The sequence below is a fragment of the Anolis carolinensis genome, chromosome 1, assembly GCF_035594765.1.
Source record: "Anolis carolinensis isolate JA03-04 chromosome 1, rAnoCar3.1.pri, whole genome shotgun sequence".
NCBI classification, from domain to species: domain Eukaryota; kingdom Metazoa; phylum Chordata; class Lepidosauria; order Squamata; family Dactyloidae; genus Anolis; species Anolis carolinensis.
The window spans coordinates 98,134,870-98,153,419 of NC_085841.1; positions in this window are offsets into that span (position 1 = coordinate 98,134,870).

The window sequence follows — 18,550 nt, forward strand, 5'->3', positions numbered from 1 at the left end:
TAGTTAAATTTGCCTCCCCACTTTATAAGTGGTACCTTATTTCCTACCTGATAGATGCAACTATCTTTCTGGTTGCTAGGTCAGCAACGAGCAGGGGCTATTTTTTATTCTTTAATTGACGGGTGCTCACCCCACCATGGGCTGGCCTCGAACTCATGACCTCATGGTCAGAGTGATTTATTGCAGCAGGCTGCTCACCAGCCTGCGCCACAGCCCAGCCCCTTTTGCTTTGTATCCCACAGAATTATTGATATATTGCAAGATGCCATTATATACTATATTTTCTTTAAGAATCTTTATGCAGCATTCCATAATTCTGATCTTGATAGGCATTATTCAGCTGATGTTAAGAAATCTTATACTTGTCTCTTGAGAAGCAACTCCTACTGAATTTATAGCTTGGAAAGTATGTATAAGATTGTAGCCTTAAAGCCCTATTGTTTTAAGCAGATGATTTTAGCTATTTTAGAATAGCTTTTTTTTCGTGTCAGGAACGACTTGAGAAACTGCAAGTCACTTCTGGTGTGAGATAATTGGCCATCTGTAAAGACGTTGCCCAGGGGACGCCCGGATGTTTTGATGTTTTTACCATCCTTGTGGGAGGCTTCTCTCATGTCCCTGCATGGAACTGGAGCTGATAGAGGGAGCTCATCCGCGCTCTCCTTGGGTTGGATTCGAACCTGGCAGCCTTCAGGTCATCAACCCAACCTTCAAGTCACAAGGCTTTAACCCACTGTGCCATCGGGGGCTCCTTTTAGAACAGCTAAGAATGTGATATAATTTATATGATATTTTTTAAAAGTTGAACTGAGTAAATGCAGCACATTTTTCTGATGCACACACACATACACACACACGGAGACATGATAGCCATGTACAAATATGTGAGGGGAAGTCATAGGGAGGAGGGAGCAAGCTTATTTTCTGCTGCCCTGCAGACTAGGACACGGAACAATGGCTTCAAACTACAGGAAAGGAGATTCCACCTGAACATCAGGAAGAACTTCCTCACTGTGAGGGCTGTTCGGCAGTGGAACTCTCTCCCCCGGGCCGTGGTGGAGGCTCCTTCTTTGGAGGCTTTTAAGCAGAGGCTGGATGGCCATCTGTCGGGGGTGCTTTGAATGCGATTTCCTGCTTCTTAGCGGGGGGTTGGACTAGATGGCCCTTGAGGTCTCTTCCAACTCTACTATTCTATGATTCTATGATTCTACATATGTATGTATATATAATGTGGGATCACAATTCATCCCAGTTGTCTCAAATTTTCCTTGTTAACAAGGCATTTATCGAACATCCCAATCCTCAAGTGTTTTCTCAGTTCTCACAAGAGACACAGCAAAGAAAAAGAAAATATTTCATATGTCTTTTCTAAGCAGGCAGGATCAAGCCCTGACATTTCAGTGTAGGGCAGGTCTGTTTCCAGATCAGTAATTTCAAAATGGCAGGTCAAGGTTGGTGGGTGGATGCCAGAGACAAAGGGCTCTATGCTTTCGATCGTTTTGTTTTGATTCACTGCTAAGGGAGCTTTTGCAATACAGTCCTATGAATATGAAAAAATGTAGACTGGCAAGAAGAGCTTCTCCCCATAGACATGTTGTTATTTCATGCCTTTAAGTCATTTCTGATCCTATCACCAGGTTTTCTTGGCAAAATTTCTTCAGAAGAGGTTTCACCTTGCCTTCCTCTGAGACTGAGAGAGTGTGACTTGCCAATGTCATCCAGTTGATTTCCATGGCATAGCTCAAACCACAACATCTGAAGGGTTCATTCCACAGGCTTGTAAAACAGATGAAATAGAAGTTGAGATTTCCCTGGTTTTCTTCTTTATTTTCTGTAGTTTCACTTTATAGCACAAAACAAATTTCTAAGAGAAAGAAGTGTGGGCTCATTTATGTTACCCAATCATAGCACTTTGACATTAGCTTGGCAGGCATGGATGCATCATTATACTGCTGTTTGTAGTTCAGGGAACCAGTAGATTTCTGGCAAAGAATTATAAATACCTAAGTAAAAATATCAAAGGGAAAGGAAAAGAAAAGAGCCTACTTGCAATTTAATATCCTGAGGCCCCAGTTTGTCACAGGTATATTTGGTAAGGACATGTAAAAAATTATTATGGGTGGCTTTTCCCAGACTAGCATCTCTGCCACTGGATGCTAGACTCACTTCCTCTCTATTCTTCTTCCATTGGCGGGCAAAGATGTCTTTATCTGAAATTCACTTGTTGTGAGCCTTCAAGTTATTTCCAGCTCATGATGACTCTAAAATGAACTTACCATGCTGTTTTCTTGGCAAGATTTGTTCAGAGGAGGGTTTGTCTTTGCCTTCCCACAGAAGAGAGAGTGTGACTTGCCCAAGGACACCCATTGGGTTTCCATATCTGAGCAAGGATATGAACCCTAGTCTCTTGAGTTGCAAACCAATGCACATACCTGCACAATGCTGAACTTCAAGCAAATTGTATGTGTGTTACCTTTGCATCACCTGTTGACTTATGGCAACCTCGTGGATTTCATAGTTTTCTTAAGCAAGAAACCCCCAGAAGTGGCTTTGCCAGTTCCTTCCTACAGCACCTGGTATTCATTGGCAAGCTTCCATCCAAATACTAACCAGATCTGACCCTGCCTAGCTTCCAAGATCAAAGGGAATCTGGTTCCTTTAGTGTATTCATCCCATTGAGGCCCAGAAGCTTCTTCAGTTATTTCTCCCATTGACATCCTTCCCTTTGTCCAAGCAGTTCAAGGCGGCAGATATCAGTTATATGCATACCCTTCAAAACATGTACTGCTAAGCCAAGCTGGACAATGAAGACAGATTCCATTATTTCATATTAAGTTTTGCTCTCAGCAACCTCCTGACTTTGCACTTTTGTTTGCAAAAGAAGACATCAGGAGCTGAAGTGGGAGAAGTGTCTTCAGGGTACTTAAACAGGACATTGCTTCCACCTCTTGAAAGCTTGAAAACCTAGAGGTGACAATCAAGCTTGAGTTGACATAATTTATTTCCCCATCCCCACTCATTATTACTCCTCCATAATAACATGACATTAGGAGATGTGAGGTCTCACAAAGAGCCATCAATTTGGAAATGGAGGTCTGGGCACATTTCAGGTGGTCCTCTTCATCTGGATCATGTCTACAATTTTCTGTACCATGAGGTCCCTGGCAGAAGTATTGAGCAAAGAGGCAGAAGAATCTCATAATTCATCCCATTTCCCCAAACATCTCCTACCACCCTCTCTTCCTTTGTTTGCTAAAAGGCCCACAATTCCAATTTATTCCCATTTCTACCTCCTTGGACAGATGAGAATGTAATCAGATATGGATTTTCTGATATGAAACTCCATTTTTCTGCAGGATGTCAGTATACCAGCATGGAGTCCCCTGGAGCCTGTCATATGATGCAGGGCTGCTTTGGGCTTCATGCTGGCAGCGTGTCGGCAGTGCAGAGAAACTCCTCATAGAAGAAGCCATGAAGGATGCAGTGGGAAGCCAGGGACAGTGGGCGAATGCCATGGGAAAGGATCCCACAACCCCGATGGTAAGGGAATGCAGCGTGATGCTACCCTTTGGTTCCCCCCACTGTTCCCCCAGCTTCCCGACTTAAATGTGATAAGTTCCTTAGGCATTTTGTTGTTCTGTACCTTTTAGTTGTTCAGCTTGGGATTTCTGGGACTGAGAATGTGTGACTTGCTCAGGGTCACCCAATGGGTTTCATGGTTAAGTGGGGATTTGAATGCCGGTCTCTAGAACTGTAATCCAGTGCTCAAACCACTACATCCTAAACCACAAATTCCAAGATTCCATAGGATGAAATCATGATGTGATATCAAAGTGCTATAATTGTGAATGTGTGAGGCAGACTATATGGATTGTAGTAAGGATGTGGTGAATTTTCCCTTCAATTCTGTCCAGATTGCTGGCTGTGTATGTTTTTTTCTGAATTGAAGAGTATGTGAAGGATGCAAATGCTTGAATTGGATTTTCTGTCCTCCTGTCTTAAGTTGCCCAGACTTGCTCAGCTCCAACAACTTCAATATAAATGTGCAAACAAATTATACAGAAATTTAAAAGAGGTGGGGGAGCAGGTTGAGCACTCTTTTAAATATACATAATAAAAACACAAAAGCACCACTAAGTTTTCTTGAGATTCTAAATGACATTGTGTGTGTTGTGTATTAAAAAAAACCCTTCACTGGTGGAATAATTTAGAGCTGGTGTGCAGTAGTGGTTTGAGTGACCTGGTCTGGAGACCAGGGTTTGAATCCCTGTTCACTTGGAAATGCATGAGGTGACCATGGGAAAATCACATAATCTCAGCCCCAGAAAATCTATAACAGATTCATTTTAGGATTGCCATAAGTCAGAAATGACTTGAAAGCACATAACAACAACATGGTGGAATACATAAGTGATCTTTCTTCCTCTGACATTCTGTTCATGCCAGTCAACTCACCAAGAACTCATGGATTTGATTACCTGATAATAATTACAAACATGAACATTTGCCTTGTTCTCTGTTGACTAATTGACATGCAACTTGAAATAGCTTTGAAGAGACAAATAAGTTTCAAAAGCATGCAGTTTGAGAGAGGTGCTAAGATAATAATAATAATAATAATAATAATAAAATAAAACTTTATTTATACCTCGCCACCATCTCCCCAGCGGGGACTCGGGGCGGCTAACATGGGGCCATGCCCAGAGCAATACAATATAACAAAATATAAAACAACATAACATAGCACCATTAAAAATACAATAAATGATAATAGGCATTACATCAAGAAATCAAAAAACAGTAAAACAAGGGCAGGCCACGTGAACACAAAGATAAAACCTGGAGTGAGAGGGACCTAGGGGTACTCCACTGCGGGCAGGGACATATGGAAGTGGGGTAATCTAGAGGATAGATGTTCGGGGTGGGAGTAACACAGAAATAACAGAAATTACTCACCAAAGGCACAGCGGAAGAGCCATGTTTTCAAGTCTTTCCTAAAAGCTAACAGCGTGGGAGCTTGCCTAATTTCAGTAGGTAGTGAGTTCCACAATCGGGGGGCCACAGCAGAAAAGGCCCTCTCCCTTGTACTCACAAGGCGGGCCTGGGATAAAGACAGTGGTGATAACAGGGCCTCCCCGGATGATCGTAAAGATCGGGCAGGTTTATGGAAGGAAATACGGTCACGGAGGTAGGTGGGTCCCAAACCGTTTAGGGCTTTATAGATGATAGTCTGCACCTGTCACGACCCAGGCTGCAGAGCACCAATAACCATACACAGAGGCCAGAATCTATCTAATATCTTTATTGAAGGAATATATAAAGTTAATAAAAACAAGTGTAGAAAATAGTCCAGAATTAGACCTTTCAGGAAAGGTCAGAATTAGTCCAAAAAAGCAATGTCCAATAAGAAATATTAAGGTCCAAAGTTGTAATCCAATAACCGAAACACCCACTTTGCCAAGCAAAGTGAGGGGAGATGACAAGGTCCTTTAGTCCATGAAACTTGAGCGAGGCTAGGAAATAACTTGATACTTGAAACAAGGCTTGAACGTGGAACAAGGTAACTAAGAACAAGAACAAGGTCCGTGGAATAACTTGATAAAATCCGTGGAACAAGGCAAGGATTGATCCTGGGAAACAAGGCAAGGTCCGTAGATAAACAAAGGCTGGGAAGCAAGGCGAAGGCTGGATAGCAAGGCAAGGCTTGAGCAAGGCTTGAGCAGGAGCGAGGCTTGAATCGGAGCGCGCTGTCCAGACACAACTCGCTCCGTAGGCTGACGAATTGACTCCGCGAAGTTACTACGCGGGTAAAACACCTAAATAGAGTCTAACTTTCCCGCCGAAGCAGTTCTCTGGGAATCAGAACCGAAAGCTAACTCTGAGACCAGATGTGAGACTCCCCAAAGATTCTCACGAGAAGCAGTCTTAATTGGCCACATTCTTAGCTGCAATCCTCGCACTCCTGCGCGAAGCTGATTCCAAACTTCTCTGTTGTTTACAAAACTCCCGGCGCAAGAACACGGGAGAAGTAGGCTCTGGGCTTGTTTGACATACTTCTGGGAGACAACTTTCTTGCAGGTGCAAGGTTCCCAGATCTGCCTGGGAAAGATCTGGCTGAGAGGAATCCAGTTCAGACTGGGAAGGTAAAAAACCCAAGTTTTCATCTTCATCAGGAATTACAATGTCCTGAGCAGGACTACAAGGCCCATGGGTCATCACACTATCCCCCTCCTCAAGGCCCCTCCCAAACTGGGGCCCTCTCCCTGAGGCGCGAGGTCGCGGTTTGGTGGGATAGGTCTGATGAAAGCGACGGGTTAGATCAGGAGCATGGACTGTGGAGGCGTCTTCCCAAGAGCGTTCCTCAGGGCCAAAACCCACCCAGTCAATGAGATATTGTAGGCGGCGGCGGTGAAAGCGAGAATCCAAAATGTCCTCAACCTCGAACTCCTCCTCCCCATTCATCAAAACAGGAGGGGGGGCCGGTTGGTCTGTATCAGGTCGTACACCATCCGCCGGAAGGAGCAGGGAACGGTGAAACACTGGGTGAATGCGCATTGAACGCGGAAGTTGGAGTTTGAAAGTCACGGGGTTTAATTGCGCCACCACTGGATAGGGGCCAATGAAACGGGCATCTAACTTCCGGCAAGGGCGGTGGGAGGGCAGAAAGCGAGTGGACAGGAAAACCCGATCTCCTACCTTGATTTCGGGGCCCGGCTGGCGATGTTTGTCAGCGTGGCGTTTATAGTCCTCCTTGGCTTGGTCCAGTTGCTGGAGCAAAAGTTGTTGCACCGCTGTGAGTTCCTGCAGCCAATCCTCTGCTGCGGGAACTTCTGAAGTTTCAATGACAGGGGGGAAGAAACGTGGATGGAAGCCGTAGTTTGCAAAGAACGGCGTTTCTTTTGTAGAAGCTTGAACTCCATTGTTGTAGGCAAACTCAGACAGTGGTAACAGAGAAGCCCAATTGTCCTGTTGGTAGTTTACATAACAGCGAAGATACTGCTCCAAAGTGGCATTGGTGCGCTCCGTTTGCCCATCTGTTTGGGGATGATGAGCTGAAGATAAGCGAGAGTCTATGCCCAATAGTTTTTGTAGTGCCTTCCAAAAACGAGAGGTGAATTGAGATCCACGGTCTGTGACTAAACTCTTGGGCAATCCATGTAATCTGAAAACATGTTGAAGAAATAGTTCCGCAGTTTCTTTGGCCGTGGGGAGGCCTTCGCAGGGAATGAAATGGGCTAACTTGGTGAAAAGGTCCACCACCACTAAGATCGTGGTGAATCCACAGGAAGGTGGTAGGTCAGTGATGAAATCCGCGGAAATTATTTCCCATGGGCGAGATGGGGTAGGAAGGGGGTGTAAAAGCCCTGAGGGCTTCTCCCTTCGTATCTTGGAGCGCTGGCATACTGGGCAGGTGTTGACATATTTTCCCACATCCTTGCGGATCTTGGGCCACCAAAAATCCCTTAGGATCAAATGCATAGTTTTAAATAGTCCGAAGTGTCCTGCTGGTTTGCAGTCATGACACAGACGAAGCGTTTTTTCCCTGCCCGGTCCGGGTGGGATATAAACATGATTTCTATAGCAGAGCAGCCCATCTTTAAGCGAAAAGGGAAAATGCAGACCTTGGCGAAGTTGGTCCTGCGCCCAGGCATCTGCTTGCTGACTAGCCCTGATTTCTTGAGCACAGATGGGTCCTGGAGTAGGGGAAGTTGAACCAATGGGAATGGATTTGGTGTTCCCCACCGTGAGCGTGGCAAAGTTCTCGGGTTGTAGCAGTTGGGATTCAAAGGTCTCCTTGCGTCCTGCAACGTATTCCGGTTTACGTGACAGGGCGTCTGCTTGCTTGGTTTGGGCTGGAGTCACATAATGGATCTGGAAGTTGAAACGTTCAAAGAATAAAGCCCAACGTTGCTGCCTCTGATTTAGTTTGCGGGCAGTTCTTAGATGTTCTAGATTACGATGATCAGTGTGGACTTCAATGGGAAATTTGGCCCCTTCTAGCCAATGTCTCCAAGTTTCAAAGGCTGCCTTTATGGCCAGTAGTTCTTTTTCCCAAATGGTGTAATTCCTCTCTGGTGTGGTTAGTTGACGAGAATAAAAGGCACAGGGGTGGAGGTGATCTCCCACCGGTTGTAAGAGTACAGCCCCAATTGCCACATCAGAGGCGTCCGCTTGCACCACAAAAGGGGTTCCAGGATTTGGGTGCTGTAGAATTGGCTGGGAGGTGAATAGTTTCTTTAGTTGCTGGAACCCTTTCTCTGCTTGATCAGTCCAGCGGAAAGGCTGCTTTCCACGGATGCAGCTAGTGATGGGGTCGGACCAGCGGGCAAAATCTGGAATGAACTTGCGGTAATAGTTCGCGAACCCCAAGAAACGCTGCACCTCTTTCTTGTTAGTTGGCGCCCGCCATTCCAATACTGCTGAAACCTTGGCTGGATCCATGGAAAGCCCTAGAGGCGAGATGCGGTAACCAAGGAAATCTACCTCTTGTAGATCAAAGGCGCATTTTTCCAGCTTGGCATAAAGTCCATGATCCCGCAATCGTTGTAACACCATTTTGACGTGGTTCTCATGTTCTGATTGTGATCTGGAAAACACCAAAAAATCGTCCAGGTAGATTATCAAGAACCTGTCTAGATAGTCCTGAAAAATGTCATTGACAAAATGCTGGAACGTTGCGGGGGCTCCGCATAAACCGAAATTCATAACTCGGGACTCAAATAATCCGAATTTGGTCTGGAAGGCGGTCTTCCACTCGTCCCCTTCCCTGATGCGAACTAAGTTGTAAGCCCCCCGAAGATCCAGCTTGGTGTAAACCTTGGCTCCTCGGAGCCGATCCAGTAGATCCGAGATTAAGGGCAGGGGATAGCTGTTCCGCTTGGTGATATTGTTCAATGCTCTGTAGTCCACCACCAAGCGTAGTTCCCCTGACTTCTTCTTCACAAACATCACTGGGGAGGCGGCTGGGGATTGAGAGGGTCTGATGAATCCCTTGCGAAGGTTTGTCTCTAGGAATTCCCTGAGAGCTTCTTGCTCTGGTTCAGTCAGGGAGTAGAGATGCCCTCGCGGGATCGGGGCCCCCTCCACCAAGTCAATGGCACAGTCATAAGGTCTATGTGGGGGTAATTTTTCGGCTTCTTTCTCATTGAATACATCCCAATACTCGGAGTACTTCTTTGGCAAGGTGATGATGGGTTCGGTGTCTGTGGCATGGCATACCTTGGCTACGAGGCAATGGTTTTGGCAGTACGGTGAAGCAAACTGCAGTTCTCTGTTGGACCAGGAGATGTTAGGGTCGTGGAGAGTCAGCCATGGAATTCCCAAAATCACAGGGAAATGGGGGACCTCGGTAACAAAGAAGGAAATCTCTTCCATATGTTCCCTTATCCACATCCTGGTGGGTTCCGACCACTGACTTACGGGGCCCGTCTTGAGGGGGCGGCCGTCTATGGCTTGCACCACACGGGCATTCTTGAAATCATGATATTGTAATCCCAGAGAGTCGGCATACTCTCTATCGATGAAATTGTTGGTAGCTCCGGAGTCTATCATGGCGTGGATCATGACGGGTCCCCTTTTTGCTGACCATAAAGTGACCACGAGAAGGAACAGGACCCCGGTTGGCGGCTCTTGGATGGATTTTTTGACCGGGTTGGCGAGCCTCTCTACACCCGGTCGTTGGCTTCCCCCGCCGGCTGTGTGCCAGTCGGCTCAGACGCCTTCGTCTCCGTGGAGGACGCCGCCGCAAGACGGGCGGCAGGCTTCCCTTTGGCTGGGCACTCTCTGGCGAAGTGGCCCCCGTTCCCGCAGTACCAGCAGAGGTTTAAGCGTTGACGACGGGCCTTCTCGGCGGCATCTAGTCTGGGACGCACATTGCCCAACTGCATCGGCACCTCCTCGCCTCCTCTGGGGTATGGGGTTGGCGGTGGGGGTCTCCACACCGGTCGTGGCTGAACGCTGGCGGGAGCGGGGGGTTTTGCCCCGGCTCTACTGCCCTGGCCTCGAACCCACTGTTTCCTGTTGGCAATCATGACTTCAGCCCGTAAACATTGATCAATGAGTGCCTCGAGGGTCTGGGGAGGATCCACCTTGGAGATTTCTTCCAGCATTTCAATGTTGAGACCCTCCCGGAATTGTCCCCTGAGGGCTGCATCGTTCCAGCCGGTGTTGTGGGCCAGCACTCGGAACTCGGCTATATACTGAGACATAGGTCTGTCTCCTTGGAGAAGGCGTCGGAGTTTGTGACCGGCTGCCTCCAAATTGTCCTCGATTCCCCAAGTCTCCTTGAGGTGGTCCAAGAAGTGTTGCGCTGATCTTAGGTGTGGAGAGGTTTGGTCGAACAGTGCCGTCGCCCAGTTGGCCGCTGGCCCGTCTAGAAGACTGTAAACCCATGCCACTTTGATGTCTTCTTGGGGAAACTCGGCAGCACGGGCCTCAAGATAAGCTTGACATTGGCGACGGAAGACATGAACCTTAGAAGCTTCTCCAGTAAACTTGGTTGGCAACGCCATGGCCGGAAGACGAATTCCGCGTTCCTTCAAACCCCTTATTTCTCCATCCTGTGCATTGAGCTTATCACGGATACGATCCACCTCTTCCTTGTCGATGGTGTAGGTAATCGGCTGGCCGCTCGGCCCAGGTACGACTCCGGTAGACATTCTGGCCGAGGTTAATTGGTGCTTAGGGTGGCGGAGTCAAACTGTCACGACCCAGGCTGCAGAGCACCAATAACCATACACAGAGGCCAGAATCTATCTAATATCTTTATTGAAGGAATATATAAAGTTAATAAAAACAAGTGTAGAAAATAGTCCAGAATTAGACCTTTCAGGAAAGGTCAGAATTAGTCCAAAAAAGCAATGTCCAATAAGAAATATTAAGGTCCAAAGTTGTAATCCAATAACCGAAACACCCACTTTGCCAAGCAAAGTGAGGGGAGATGACAAGGTCCTTTAGTCCATGAAACTTGAGCGAGGCTAGGAAATAACTTGATACTTGAAACAAGGCTTGAACGTGGAACAAGGTAACTAAGAACAAGAACAAGGTCCGTGGAATAACTTGATAAAATCCGTGGAACAAGGCAAGGATTGATCCTGGGAAACAAGGCAAGGTCCGTAGATAAACAAAGGCTGGGAAGCAAGGCGAAGGCTGGATAGCAAGGCAAGGCTTGAGCAAGGCTTGAGCAGGAGCGAGGCTTGAATCGGAGCGCGCTGTCCAGACACAACTCGCTCCGTAGGCTGACGAATTGACTCCGCGAAGTTACTACGCGGGTAAAACACCTAAATAGAGTCTAACTTTCCCGCCGAAGCAGTTCTCTGGGAATCAGAACCGAAAGCTAACTCTGAGACCAGATGTGAGACTCCCCAAAGATTCTCACGAGAAGCAGTCTTAATTGGCCACATTCTTAGCTGCAATCCTCGCACTCCTGCGCGAAGCTGATTCCAAACTTCTCTGTTGTTTACAAAACTCCCGGCGCAAGAACACGGGAGAAGTAGGCTCTGGGCTTGTTTGACATACTTCTGGGAGACAACTTTCTTGCAGGTGCAAGGTTCCCAGATCTGCCTGGGAAAGATCTGGCTGAGAGGAATCCAGTTCAGACTGGGAAGGTAAAAAACCCAAGTTTTCATCTTCATCAGGAATTACAATGTCCTGAGCAGGACTACAAGGCCCATGGGTCATCACAGCACCTTGAATTGGGACCGGAAAATGAACGGCAGCCAGTGGAGCTCCTTAAACAGGGGAGTGGATCTCTCCCTGTAACTTGCCCCCGTTATTAATCTGGCAGCCGAGCGTTGGACCAATTGTAATTTCTGGGCCGTCTTCAAGGGAAGCCCCACGTAGAGCACATTACAGTAGTCCAGTCTAGAGGTAACTAAGGCATGGACCACCGTGGTCAAATCAGACTTCACGAGGTATGGTCGCAGTTGGCGCACAAGCTTGAGTTGTGCAAAGGCCCTTCCGGCCACCGCCGACACCTGTGCTTCAAGCGTCAACGCTGAATCCAGGAGGACCCCCAAACTGCGGACCTGTGATTTCAGGGGGAGTGCAACCCCGTCCAGCACAGGTTGCCACCCAATACCCCGATCCGACGCACGATTGACCAGGAGGGCCTCTGTCTTGTCAGGATTGATCCTCAGCTTGTTCCTCCTCATCCAGTCCGCCACAGCGGCCAGGCACTGGTTCAGCACCCGAGGGGCTTCCTTGGAGTCAGATGGAAAGGAGTAGTGGATTTGCGTGTCATCTGCGTAGAGATGGCAACGCCCTCCAAAACTCTGGATGACCTCTCCCAGCGGTTTCATGTAGATGTTAAATAGCATGGGGGATAAAATAGACCCCTGCGGAACCCCACAGGTCAATGGCTAGGGGTCCGAGCAGGTGTCCCCCAGCTTCACCATCTGGAAACGACCCTCCAGGAAGGACTGGAGCCACAGCAGAACCGTGCCCCCAAGCCCCATCCCGGAGAGCCTCCCCAGAAGGATAACATGATCGATGGTATCGAAAGCCGCTGAGATATCCAGGAGAACCAGCAGGGTCACACTCCCCCTGTCCAGCTCCCTGCGGAGGTCATCCACCAAGGCGACCAAAGCCATCTCGGTGCTGTGCCCAGGCCTGAAGCCCGACTGTGAGCGGTCCAGAAAATCAGTGTCATCGAGGAACTCCTGGAGCTGCGTGGCAACCATCCGCTCCAGAACCTTGCCCAAAAATGGGAGGTTGGAGATTGGTCTGTAATTGTCACAAACCGATGGGTCTAGCGAGGTCTTTTTTAGTAACGGTTTTTACCACCGCTTGCTTAAAACAGGATGGAAATGACCCTTGACCCAAGGAGGCATTTATTATAGCCACAAACCACTCCAACAACCCATCTTTGGCCAGTTTAACCAGCCAAGAGGGACAAGGATCCAGAGCACAAGTGGTCGCCCTCACAGACCCAAGAATCCCCTCCACGTCATCAGGAAGAACAAGCCGGAAAGAATCCCATAAGATCGAACCGACAGGTGCCTCGGTTACCTCAAGCTGGAGTCCAACTCACGACGTATCTGAGCAACTTTGCCTGCGAAATGGTGTGCGAAATCGCTACACCGAGTCGCCAAGTCATCGGGAAGCTCCTGGGCCTCAGGAGGCCGCAGGAGCTCCCCAACAACTCGGAACAATTCCGATGGCCTATTGGCTGCAGACGCTATGTGGGCAGCCGTGAAAGCTTTCCTGGCTGCTCGCAGAGCCACGGAGTAAGCCTTAATAGCGGCTTTAGCCCGTGCTTGGTCGGACACATCCTGAGATTTCCTCCAGATGCACTCTAGTCCCCTCCTCGTACGCTTCATCACGGCCAGCTCCTCAGTGAACCAAGGAGTTGACGTGACTCTACGCAGCGAGAGGGGACGTTCGGGAGCGATCGTGTCCAGTGCCCTTGCTAGCTCACTATTATAGTGATCAGCCAGGACATCAACAGGATCGCCAGTCTCCAGAACAGGAAGATCCCCAAGAGACCTCAGGAGTCCATCTGGATCCATCAGCCTCCTGGGGCGGACCATCTTAATGGGTCCACCACCCCTGTGGAGGTTAGAAGACACGGTGAAACTTAAACAGATCAGATGATGGTCAGACCATGACAATGGAAGGATGTTTTGCTCTTCCACTCTGACTGTCCCACCGTCCACAATGAAGACAAGGTCCAACGTGTGTCCCGCCTGATGTGTGGGCCTAGATATAACTTGAGTCAGCCCCAGGGTCGTCATGGCAACCATGAAATCCTGAGCTGCACCTGTTAATGTGGTCTCGGCATGGATGTTAAAGTCTCCCAAAACTATGAGTTGTTGGGAGACCAAGGCCGCATTAGAGACCACTTCTGCTAGCTCAGACAGGGAGACTGCTGGGTCGCGGGGTGGACGGTACACCAACAGAATCCCCAAGCTGTCTCGGGCTCCCACCTTCAGCAGGACACATTCAAACCTCGTAGATTGTGGAACGGTGCATCTGATCAGGGCGATGGACTGCCGGAAGATCACCGCAACTCCTCCTCCCCGCCCCTCAACCCTGGCCTGCTGATGGACCCCGAAACCCGGTGGACACAGCTGGGTGAGATTCACCCCACCCAGTTCATCCAGCCATGTCTCGGTAATACATGCCAGATCCGCCCCCTCATCCAGGATCAAATCCTGGATGATAGCTGTCTTACCATTGACGGATCTGGCATTCAGAAGCAGGACCTTAAGGTTGAGGGGTCTGTCCTGAAGACTACCACACCTATTCCTCTCCAGGGTCGCAATAACTCTGTTGCGCTTCTCCCTGGGTCGTTGGTGACCGTTCTTCCTTCTCCCCCACACCACCTCAATGGGGCCCCACCCGTGAGAACCCTCTTCCTCCTGAGAGATTGGCTTGTTGAGATTGCCATTTGAAGGGGATAGTCAGCTATCCTGGGATGAAAGGCCTCCAAGTGTATTTGATTGTTTAAAAGAGAAGCTTATCTCCGCTGGTATGAGAGAGGAGGAGTCATCTAATATGATTACATCATCTAATGTGGGAGGGGGACTAGGCACAGCTAATGACTGATGACAGGGCTGGGGGGTAGAACAGACATGGCTTGAAATTAGAGACTCTTGTATTTCGCGAGACAGCCCAATGTCTAGGGGGCGAATCACTGGGTCTACTAATACCCTCTTAAGAACGATACCCCATTGTTGGAGTTTAGGCCCGTACAAAAACAGTTCTTCCAGTAACATTCTATCCTCCAGCCCAATGAGAAGACATAAGGAGCGGTTCCAAGATTGATAGTCTCTGCGAAGCCAGTCAATGGTCTTGATCTTCACTTCCGACCGGCTCAAAGAAAGAATTTGAGAGAGAGATATCTGGACAGCTCGCTTTGATGTCCATCTGCCTCTATTTAGCATAGAGTCTGAGACTTCCACTGCCACCTTGTTGGTTCGCAACAGATTGCAGGAAGTATCTCGAGATTGTCCAAACTGTTCTGGGGACAGTGTGTTGTTTGTCCTTTGGTAGACTCTATTAATTTCCTTCCAGGCCACCCTCCCCTGACCCTCTAAGACATGTAGATGCAAGTTATTCTCCATGAAGGGATGATGGCAATAGTTCTGGCACCACTGAAAATACTGCTATTGCTACAGTGATTTCTGGTCAAACAGTGTCCTTTATCATGGTTTGCATTTCAAAGGCATGTAAAGCTTCATTAAATATCTCCCCTCAAATTAGTTATCATTCTGGCCTTGATAGGAAAGACAGAAAGCTATGACCAGAAACAGACACCCAGCAATGAGCTTCTTTCCACTGTATGAAGACCACTAAGTGATACTAAGCCATTGGTTCTCAACCTGTGGATCCTCACATGTTTTGGCCTTCAGTTTCCAGAAATCCTAACAGCTGGTAAACTGGCTGGGATTTCTGGGAGTTGTAGGCCAAAACATCTGGGAACCCACAGATTGAGAACCACTGCACTAAGCCAACATTTCAGTTTGTAATGATACATTAGAGAGAATATTCTTCTTCTGTAAAGGAATTTTGGAAGTTGCTTTCTACTGTGTTAAGTCATTCGCCCATTTGCAACAGGGGAATGTTGGGGGGTTGTAACAATCTAGAAAAAGACATTTGCACTTGTTATTTAGTGCACTTATTAGGGCTCCCAGCACTAAAGACTGCTTTTGGTCCCTACATTAGATTGCTGGTTCTCTAAATTTTCCCAAATGACAGTTTGTTGGATACTCAGGGCATTTTCAGAACTGGAGAACTGCAGTTACTATATTTACTACCAAGTATGCCCAAGGGGAGCACCAGCTTAAAATAGGGTCACCTTTGAAGCCAAAATGGTGTGTCATTGCACTACAACTTTGGTGACTAGGATTTGAATCCCTACTCAGCAATTAAATCTATTGAGAGGCAAGAAAACCTTACAATAGTTTACCATAAGGTCACCATAAATCAGAAATGACTTGAAGGCACACAAGAGCAATAATATAAACTTGTCTAATAAATTTGTTTTGGTGGCTCAAGTACAGAAGCCAAGTGGATTGGCCATGACAAACCACAGGTGACCTTGGGGAAGCCATACTCTCTCACCCCTAGACAAAGGCAAGGACAAACCCCCTCTGAATAAATCTCACTAAGAAACCCCCACGATAAGTTTGCCTTAAGGTCACCCTAGGTCAGAAATGACTTAAAGGTAGACAATAGCAGGCAACTTTGGCTAAGCTTGAGACCAGTTTGTGTGTACGTTTGTGTGTGTGTGTGTGTGCGCGCGCAATGGAATCTCTGTAGAGTTGCAAGGAAATGGTTAAAATCAGGAAGAAAGAAAGAGTTCTCTTTCAACCTTCTGAAGAAAAGAAAGTATTTTAAATGCTAAATACTGTTGTACAGAGGACTTTGCAATATGGTTGTTGTTGGGGTAGGGGGTGTAAAATTTGCCCCCTTACAGGAATTCTAGCCTTAAATGATTCCCCCCTTTAGTTTCCAAATTTCTAACATGGCTGACTGCAAGACATTGCAAATGATCTACATTTTTATCTTCGATAGTTTTGCCTGACTTTTTCCTTTAGATACCCAATCTGTTTTTCTAAACGTTCAATTGAAATTTTAAATTACTGCAATGCTAGAAATTTGGAGACTGAAATAAATTTCATGTACTTGTGTGTAGAACTTTTATTTGAGGGGAAAGTGATCGCATTTTGCCTATTTTTATAGCTACACTTCTACCAGATAGCTAAGAGGAGAAGTGATTTGTCCTTTATTCTTTGGCCAGTGAAAGGTGGTGTGTGGAGTCTGGGCAGGATTTAAGTGCTGAAAAGACAGCCTTTGGGGAACTGTACTTTTCCTATGGCTGCTATAAGGCTTAAGTGAAATGGTTAGTCACAGCAAGAAAACCCAACAGGTCCTCCTCCCCTTTGACAGTGGAAAGTGTTTCATGGGAACCAAACCTCAAAAGAAACAAATTATATGCTGTTATCCCCTTCTTTGATGTGGATTGGCATTTTATAGACTTGGACATGGTAGAGAAATTGCTGTGTCATAATTTCCATTCTCTTTACATATCTTTGTTCCTGTAATTTGGCTATTCAGAAGAAAGTCAAATAAGCTGGGGATCAATTTATCCAACGAGCTATAGGTCAGAATAATTGAGTCAGAGTTGGGAAATCCAGTTTCTAATTCCTACTCAGCCATAAAACTCAGTGGTGGGTACAGGGCCAGTCCTTCTCCCTCAGCCTGAACTACCTGCTGTGAAGATGCACAGGGGAGGACAACAATCTATATGAACTGCCTTGAGCTCACTGGGGAAAAAGCAGAGGACATAGCTAATAGATAAATACACAAATAAATACAATGGAGATATCATCAAAATGTACCATGTTCTCACTCTAAACCATTGTGTTTTCTTTAAACTGTGTGGAAGAGAAGGCAGTGAAAACAGTACGTTATCCATTGCATTATAAGGCCATCCCATTCAACTCAGTTTACTCTGAAGTATATGAATAAAGGATTGCAGCTCAACCTATAATTTTCTGCTTCCTTTAAAATGAAGGGCAGTGTGAGAAATATTAAATATTTGAAATAGGAATATGATTGGAGTAGTGTTGAAGCATGCAGATTATAATTTTGCTGCATCAATTGTAAATTATCTGTCGTTGAAGTTATCAGACCAGTCAATATATAAATACTTGTTTTGTATATTTAACACTGTGTCATACATCAACTCGCACTATGCCACAATTTTGTGAAGCTTCTTAAAGGTTTGAGAACTCTGACTTTGAATATTTCAATAATATTTTCCCATGGAAATTTTTAAAATCCATTGCCCCGTTCTACTTGATTGTGCTACTCAGGAAGCTAGATATTCTGCATACGGGATTCTTTTGGTAACTTATATCAGAGACCTTTTAAACTACATAAGTATATTACTATTGTTCTGCTTTAACTGCCATGGCCAATATCTCTTCCAGAATATTTGTTGTTTGTAATGCCGCAGTCCAAAACAGAACAAGGTTTATTTCTACTCAACACCCTCTTCATTTTTTGTCTAGGTGGATGTTTTCCCTGCAGCAGCACTGGCACTGGGAGGGCAGAGAAGGAAGGCTGGAGGACACAGACTTTCAGTACTGGGTTCCTACAGTAATAGTATAATAAAGCATGAGCTGGGAAAGAATAAGATTCTGCCCTAGGTGATCTTAACTGTAGTTTTTTGTGCCTGCCTACAACAGGTGAAGTAAACAGCCATCCATGAACAGCAAATCAGAAAACTAACTGGAAAGCAGATTTGCTTCCCATGCCAGCTCCCCTTAGCATGTTGAAATAAGCATACATCTATAAATTTGTCCACTGATATCAAAATAATAAGAAAGGTGGAAAAGTGACAAAAAAGAAATTGTCCTTTGATGCATTGTGGAAGAAGCTTTTGAGCCATTTCAGAAAAGGGTTGTTGTGTGTCTTTCGGGCTGTGTGGCCATGTTCCAGAAGCATTCTCTCCTGACGTTTCGCCCACATCTATGGCAGGCATCCTCAGAGGTTGTGAGGTAAAGTTCAGAAAAGTTCAAAATATTTGTTTCCTTATGCA